The sequence below is a fragment of the Rhinoraja longicauda genome, chromosome 18 (assembly GCF_053455715.1).
Source record: "Rhinoraja longicauda isolate Sanriku21f chromosome 18, sRhiLon1.1, whole genome shotgun sequence".
Taxonomy (NCBI): domain Eukaryota; kingdom Metazoa; phylum Chordata; class Chondrichthyes; order Rajiformes; family Arhynchobatidae; genus Rhinoraja; species Rhinoraja longicauda.
Window position 1 is genome coordinate 7530327 of NC_135970.1, and position 8218 is coordinate 7538544.

An 8218-nucleotide genomic window follows, 5' to 3' on the forward strand; every position below is an offset into this window, starting at 1 on the left:
CCTCCCCTCCCTCCCCTCCCTCCCCTCCCTCCTCTCCTCCCTCCCTCCCCTCCTTCCCCTCCCTCCCCTCCCTCCCCTCCTTCCCCTCCCTCCCCTCCCTCCCCTCCCTCCCCTCCCTCCCCTCCCTCCCCCCCCCTCCCCTCCCTCCCCCCCCTCCCCTCCCTCCCCCCCCTCCCCTCCCTCCTCCTCTCCCTCCTTCCCCTCCTCTCCCTCCCTCCCCTCCCTCCTCTCCCTCCTCTCCCTCCTTCCCCTCCTCTCCCTCCCTCCCCTCCTCTCCCCCCCTCCCCTCCCTCCTCCTCTCCCTCCTTCCCCTCCTCTCCCTCCCTCCCCTCCCTCCTCTCCCTCCTCTCCCTCCTCTCCCTCCTTCCCCTCCTCTCCCTCCCTCCCCTCCTCTCCCTCCCTCCCCTCCTCTCCCTCCCTCTCCTCCCTCCCCTCCCTCCTCTCCTCCCTCCCCCCTCCCCTCCCCCCTCCCCCCTCCCCTCTCCCTCCTTCCCCTCCCTCCTCCTCTCCCTCCTTCCCCTCCTCTCCCTCCCTCCCCTCCCTCCTCTCCCTCCTCTCCCTCCTTCCCCTCCTCTCCCTCCCTCCCCTCCCTCCTCTCCCTCCTCCTCTCCCTCCTCTCCCTCCTCCTCTCCCTCCCTCCCCAGTCTGCTCTATCTCTCTCTCTGTGCTCCGTGTCGCTGCCGGGGTTAACAGTGTCTCCGCTCCCTCCCTCCCTCCCTCCCTCCCCTCCCCTCCCCGTTGCATCAGGTGCTGTTCCCCGCACGGGAAGTGCCGCTCAGCGCCGCTCACTCAGGGGCCGCAGTCACCGCCGCCACCGTCTGTCGGTAAGTGGCTCCGCTTCTCGCCTCGTCCGCGGCAGCTCCGGCCGGGGAGCCCGACCCGTCCCGTCCCGTCCCGTCCCGACCCGTCCCGTCCCGCACCCTCCGCCCGTCCCGTCCCGCACCGCCTCTCCCGGGCCCCGCACTGGGACCAGCACTGGGACCATCGAAACTGCCAGAGGACAGACCGGGTGTCCCGGGACACTGGGAACAGACAGCGATAGCCCGGGTTACTGGGTTGAGACCGGGATAGCCCGGGTAGTTGGGTTCAGACCCGTATATCCCAGAGTACTGGGGACAGACCGGGATATCCCGGGACATTAGGAACAGACCGGGATATCCCGGGACATTAGGAACAGACCGGGATATCCCGGGACACTGGGGACAGACCGGGATATCCCGGGAATTAGGAACAGACCGGGATATCCCGGGACACTGGGGACAGACCGGGATATCCCGGGACACTGGGGACAGACCGGGATATCCCGGGACACTGGGGACAGACCGGGATATCCCGGGACACTGGGGACAGACCGGGATATCCCGGGACACTGGGGACAGACCGGGATATCCCGGGACACTGGGGACAGACCGGGATATCCCGGGACACTGGGGACAGACCGGGATATCCCGGGACACTGGGGACAGACCGGGATATCCCGGGAAACCGCGACAAACCAGGAGCGGACTCTGATATCTCGGATACTCTGAGCAGACCGAGATATCTGGGTCTACCGGGAAAACCCCGAGATATCCCAGGATAGCTGAGCCTTCAGGAACAGAGATATCCCTGGGTTATTGGGACCAGATTGAGATATCATGGATCACACTGGGATCAGGGGTTTACTGTGCTGCTGGGATCAAACGTCGACATTGCGGTGTGGTGGATGAACGCCATCTGTTGTGTATCTGGGTCCACCCACACTTCCCCATTGGATGTGTAACTCGCGTTGTGGGGTGATTACAGGAACACTTGTATTTTACTGGGGTATCTCGGGATCCTAGGATTCAACTGGAAAATGTTGTGTCCCTCTTAAGAAGTGAGGGGATGCTTCAGGCCTTGAGGTCAGACCAGGACCTTGTATGGTCAGGGTTATGGTTCCACTTGGACTAGGATTGCTACAGGATTTCTGTGTGACCGGGGTGACCAAAGCTTTGCCTTGGAATTAGGATTACTACATTGTTACCACAGGGTTAGAAGTTGAGTTTACTTTAGTTTATTTGTTTAGTTTATTTATTGTCACGTGTCAAGTAAGGTACAAGTGAAAGCAGTGAAAAGATTTTTTTGGTCAGGTCATAGAAACATATAAACATCGAAAATAACTGCTGGAGTAGACCATTTGGCCCTTTGAGCCATTCAATATGATCATGGCTGATCATCTAAAATCTGTACCCCGTTCCGGCTTTTTCCCCATAACCCTTGATTCCATTAGCCCGAAGAGCTATATCTAACTCTCTTGAAAACATCCAGTGAATTGGCCTCCACTGCCTTCTGTGGCAAGAATTCCACAGATTCACAACTCTCTGGGTGAAAAAAGTTGTTCCTCATCTCAGTCCTAAATGGCCTACCCCTTATTCTTAAACTGTGTTCTGGACTCCCCCAATATCGGAATTTTTCCCCCTGCATCTATCCTGTCTAATCCTCTAAGAATTGTATGTTTCTATAAGATCCCCTCTCATCCTTCTAAATTCCAGCAATTACAAGCCCTGTCGACCCATTCTTTCATCATGTGTCAGTCCCGCCATCCTGGGAATTAACCTGGTGAACCTACGCTGCACTCCCTCAAAAGCCAAAATTTCCTTCCTCAAATTAGGAGAACAAAACTGCACACAATACTCCAGGTGCAGTCTCACCTGGGCCCTGCACAACTGCAGTAGGACCTCCTTGCTCCTAAACTCAAATGCTCTCGCAATGAAGGCCAACATGCCATTGGCTTTCTTCACTGCCTGCTGTACCTGCATGCTTACTTTCAGTGACTGATGTACAAGCACACCCAGGTCTCGTTGCACCTCCCCTTCTCCTAATTTGACACTATTCAGATAATAATCTGCCTTCCTGTTCTGGCCACCAAAGTGGATAACCTCACATTATACTGCATCTGCCATGCGTCTGCCCACTCACCCAACCTATCCAAGTCACCCTGCATAGTATCCTCCTTGCAGCTCACACTGCCACCCAGCTTTGTGTCATCAGCAAACTTAGAGATGTTACATTTAATTCCCTCGTCTAAATCATTAATATATATTGGAAACAACTGGGGTCCCAGCACTGAGCCTTGCGGCACCCCACTAGTCACTGCCTGCCATTCTGAAAAGGACCCGTTAATTCCTACTCTTTGCTTCCTGTCTGCCAACCAGTTCTCAATCCATGTCAATACCCTACCCCCAATACCATGTGCTCTGATTTCGCACACTAATCTCTTGTGTGGGACCTTGTCGAAGGCTTTTTGAAAATCCAGATACACCACATCCACTGGCTCTCCCTTATTGTATCTACTTGTTCCATCCTCAAAAAATGTCAAAAGATTAGTCAAGCATGATTTCCCCTTCATAAATCCATGCTGACTTTGACCGATCCCGTCACTACTTTCCAAATGCACTGGTATAACATCTTCAATAACCGACTCCAGCATCTTCCCCACTACCGATGTAAGGCTAACTGGTCTAAAATTCCCCGTTTTCTTTCTCCCTCCTTTCTTAAAAAGTGGAATTACATTGGCTACCCTCCAGTCCACAGGAACTGATCCAGAGTTGAGAGAACATTGGAAAATGATCACCAAACCTGAAGAAGGGTCTCGACCTGAAACGTCACCCATTCTGTCTCTCCTGAGATGCTGCCTGACCTGCTGAGTTACTCCAGCATTTTGTGAATAAATACCTTCGATTTGTACCAGCATCTGCAGTTATTTTCTTACACCAAATCATCCACAATTACTAGGGCCACCTCCTTGAGTACTCTGGGATGCAGACCTTCAGGCCCTGGAGATTTATCTGCCTTCAGTCCCAACAGTTTACCTAACACCATTTTCTGACTAATGTAGATTCCCTTCAGTTCCTCCCTTCCACTAGGTCCCCTAGTATTTCCAGGAGATTGTTTGTGTTTTCCTTAGTGAAGACAGAACCAAAGTACTCGTTTAACTCTTCTGCCATTTCCTTGTTCCCCATTATAAATTCACTTGTCTCTGACTGTAAAGGGACCTACATTTGTCTTCACTAATCATTTCCTTTTACCTTTTACCTAAAGAAACTTTAACAGTCGGTTTTTATATTCCCCGCAAGCTTTCTTTCATGCTCTTTTTTTCCCCTCTTAATTAACCCCTTTATTCTCCTCTGTTGAGTTCTAAATGTCTCCCAGTCCTCTGGTTTGCTGCTTCCTCTGACCAATTTATATGCCTCTTCCTTGGATTTAACACTGACCTTGAGTTCCCTCGTCAGCCACAGTTGAGCCGCCTTCCCTGTTTTATTTTTTCGCCAGACAGGGATGAACAATTTCTGGAGTTCATCCATGCGGTCTTTAAATTTTTGCCATTGCATCTCCACTGTCAACCCTTTAAGTATAGTTTGCCAGTCTATCCTAGCCAAACTACCTTCAAAGTCTCCCTTATTCGTTCAGGACCCCAGTCTCTGAATTAACCGTATCACTCTCCATCCTAATGTAGAATTCCACTGTTGGTCACTGTTGCCCAAGGGGCCGTGCACAACAAGGTCGCTAACTAAACCCTACCTCATTACACAATACCCAATCTAGGATGGCCTGCCCTCTAGTCAGTTCCTCTACATATTGGTTTAAAAACCCATCCCGTATACATTCCAGGAAATCCTCCTCCTCAGCACTGTTACCAATTTGGTTGGCCCAATCTATATGTAGATTTGGATCATTGGTGTTTCCCCCCCCCCCCCCCATGCTAAAGGCCTTGCTTCAGTTTGACTCTGTGGGGTTCCCTGACTAGTGATTAAGATGGAGTAGGTTTTAAATGTCGACAGATTGGAAAGTGTTTTCCAGAGGTGCCTGGGTGTCCTTGTACACGAGTCACTGAAAGTTAACAAGAGGTCCAACATGCGATTAGGAAGGCAAAGGGTATGCTGTGGATTTGATGGTGAGAGTAGATGCATCTTTTTCAGGTTTATTGTCACATGCAAAAGTAACTAGGAAAATTGACAGGGGAGAGTCAATGGATGTGGTGTACCTCGACTTTCAGAAAGCCTTCGACAAGGTCCCACATAGGAGATTAGTGGGCAAAATTAGAGCACATGGTATTGGGGGTAGGGTACTGACATGGATAGAAAATTGGTTGACAGACAGAAAGCAAAGAGTGGGGATAAATGGGTCCCTTTCAGAATGGCAGGCAGTGACCAGTGGGGTACCGCAAGGTTCGGTGCTGGGACCACAGCTATTTACGATATACATTAATGACTTAGATGAAGGGATTATCATATCATATCATATCATATATATACAGCCGGAAACAGGCCTTTTCGGCCCTCCAAGTCCGTGCCGCCCAGCGATCCCCGTACATTAACACTATCCTACACCCACTAGGGACAATTTTTACATTTACCCAGCCAATTAACCTACATACCTGTACGTCTTTGGAGTGTGGGAGGAAACCGAAGATCTCGGAGAAAACCCACGCAGGTCACGGGGAGAACGTACAAACTCCTTACAGTACAGCACCCGTAGTCAGGATCGAACCTGAGTCTCCGGCGTTGCATTCGCTGTAAAGCAGCAACTCTACCGCTGCGCTACCGTACCATTAGCAAATTTGCAGATGATACTAAGCTGGGGGGTAGTGTGAATTGTGAGGAAGATGCAATAAGGCTGCAGGGTGACTTGGACAGGTTGTGTGAGTGGGCGGATACATGGCAGATGCAGTTTAATGTAGATAAGTGTGAGGTTATTCACTTTGGAAGTAAGAATAGAAAGGCAGATTATTATCTGAATGGTGTCAAGTTAGGAAGAGGGGATGTTCAACGAGATCTGGGTGTCCTAGTGCATCAGTCACTGAAAGGAAGCATGCAGGTACAGCAGGCAGTGAAGAAAGCCAATGGAATGTTGGCCTTCGTAACAAGAGGAGTTGAGTATAGGAGCAAAGAGGTCCTTCTACAGTTGTACCGGGCCCTGGTGAGACCGCACCTGGAGTACTGTGTGCAGTTTTGGTCTCCAAATTTGAGGAAGGATATTCTTGCTATTGAGGGCGTGCAGCGTAGGTTCACTAGGTTAATTCCCGGAATGGCGGGACTGTCGTATGTTGAAAGGCTGGAGCAGTTAGGCTTGTATACACTGGAATTTAGAAGGATGAGGGGGGATCTTATTGAAACATATAAGATAATTAGGGGATTGGACACATTAGAGGCAGGAAACATGTTCCCAATGTTGGGGGAGTGCAGAACAAGGGGCCACAGTTTAAGAATAAGGGGTAGGCCATTTAGAATGGAGATGAGGAAGAACTTTTTCAGTCAGAGAGTGGTGAAGGTGTGGAATTCTCTGCCTCAGAAGGCAGTGGAGGCCAGTTCGTTGGATGCTTTCAAGAGAGAGCTGGATAGAGCTCTTAAGGATAGCGGAGTGAGGGGGTATGGGGAGAAGGCAGGAACGGGGTACTGATTGAGAGTGATCAGCCATGATCGCATTGAATGGCGGTGCTGGCTCGAAGGGCTGAATGGCCTACTCCTGCACCTATTGTCTATTGTCTATTGTCTACACTGAGATCCCGGGACAATGAAAATCCTGCTTGTAGCAGCATCGCAGGCAAATAGACAGGCAACACATAAAACCTTACTTTAACATAATTTACACATAGATTCCTCAAGATAGTTAATAGACAATAGACAATAGGTGCAGGAGGAGGCCATTCGGCCCTTCGAGCCAGCACCACCATTCAATGTGATCATGGCTGATCATTCTCCATCAGTACCCCGTTCCTGCCTTCTCCCCATACCCCATGACTCCGCTATCCTTAAGAGCTCTATCCAGCTCTCTCTTGAATGCATTCAGAGAATTGCATCCACTGCCTTCTGAGGCAGAGAATTCCACAGATTCACAACTCTCTGACTGAAAAGGTTTTTCCTCATCTCAGTTCTAAATGGCTTACCCCTTATTCTTAAACTGTGGCCTCTTGTTCTGGACTCCCCCAACATTGGGAACATGTTTCCTGCCTCTAACGTATCCAACCCCTTAATAACCTTTACGTTTCGATAAGATCTCCTCTCATCCTTCTAAATTCCAGTGTATTCAAGCCTAGTCGCTCCAGTCTTTCAACATATGACAGTCCCGCCATTCCGGGAATTAACCTAGTAAACCTACGCTGCACGCCCTCCATAGCAATAGTGAAAAGAAAAAGACTACAAAAGCAAGACATTATTGCAAAACACAATTGGAAAATGTCTATGAGAATGCAGGCGGTGGCCAGTAGAGTTTTGTTGCTGATGCAAGACTGAGGTTGTGCAGGTTGGTTCGAGAGGCCAATGGTTGTCGGAAAATTGCTGTCCCTGAACCTGGTGGTGTGGGACTTAAGGCTTCTGTACCTCCTGCCTCATGGTAATAGTGAGATGAGGGCATGGCCTGGATGGTGGGGATCCTTGACGATAGATGCCGTCTTGTTGAGGCAGTGCGTACTGCATCTGGGTTTGCTGATGGGAAGAGCTGTGCCCATGATGGGCAGCAAGTCCACACACTCGGCTACCACTTGCTTTCCTGTGCTTTGGAGTCATCGTACCAGGTCATGAGTCAATGATCTAGGGTTCTGCGAGACTGCTCGTGCACCATTGAGGACTAAACCGGCTTGCCCCCCCCCTCCCCCCCCCATATCAAAAATCTTCTAACCCACCACTCTATCTCCAGGTACCTCAGGTCGGCCGACTTGGGACTACTGACTATCCCGCGGTCTAGGCTTAAGCTAGCTTAAGCTCCTAGACTGTGGAACAGCATCCCTCTCCCCATAAGAACTGCCCCCTCCATCGGCTCCTTTAAGTCCAGGCTCAAAACCTATTTCTACTCCCTAACGTTTGAGGCCTCTGAGTGGGCGCTGTGAACTGTTTATGTATGTGCTGTTATGTTTGTGTGTCATTGTATGTTTGTTCTTAGTACCTGAACTGATGTATAGCACGTTGGTCAACGTGGGTTGTTTTTTAAATGTGCTATACAAATAAAATTGACTTGACTACTCCAGCCTCGCCATTGAAAGAATGATACACCTGCAATAGGGGAGTGCTTTAGGATGTTCACTGCTTGATTCCTGGGCAGGTTAGTATGTCCTGAGAGGAGATATTAAGTAGTCTACACAGTCTGCGGTGTAGAAGATTGAGATGCGACCTCATTAAAATGTCCACACCTCTCACAGAGCTTGAGAGAGTAGATATTGTTCCCCTAACGTCCACTGTTTGTGCTATTGTGTGAAATCCTG

At 50.2% G+C, this 8218-nt stretch overlaps 1 long non-coding RNA gene across 1 annotated transcript; it reads left to right on the plus strand.

Annotated features, from left to right (window-relative positions):
- The first annotated feature begins 584 nt into the window (after nt 1–584).
- LOC144602056 (uncharacterized) lies at nt 585–3708 on the plus strand. The gene is made up of 2 exons (XR_013548412.1): nt 585–824; nt 3524–3708. It is a non-coding gene; the product is annotated as an uncharacterized LOC144602056 (long non-coding RNA).
- Nucleotides 3709–8218: the final 4510 nt, after the last annotated feature.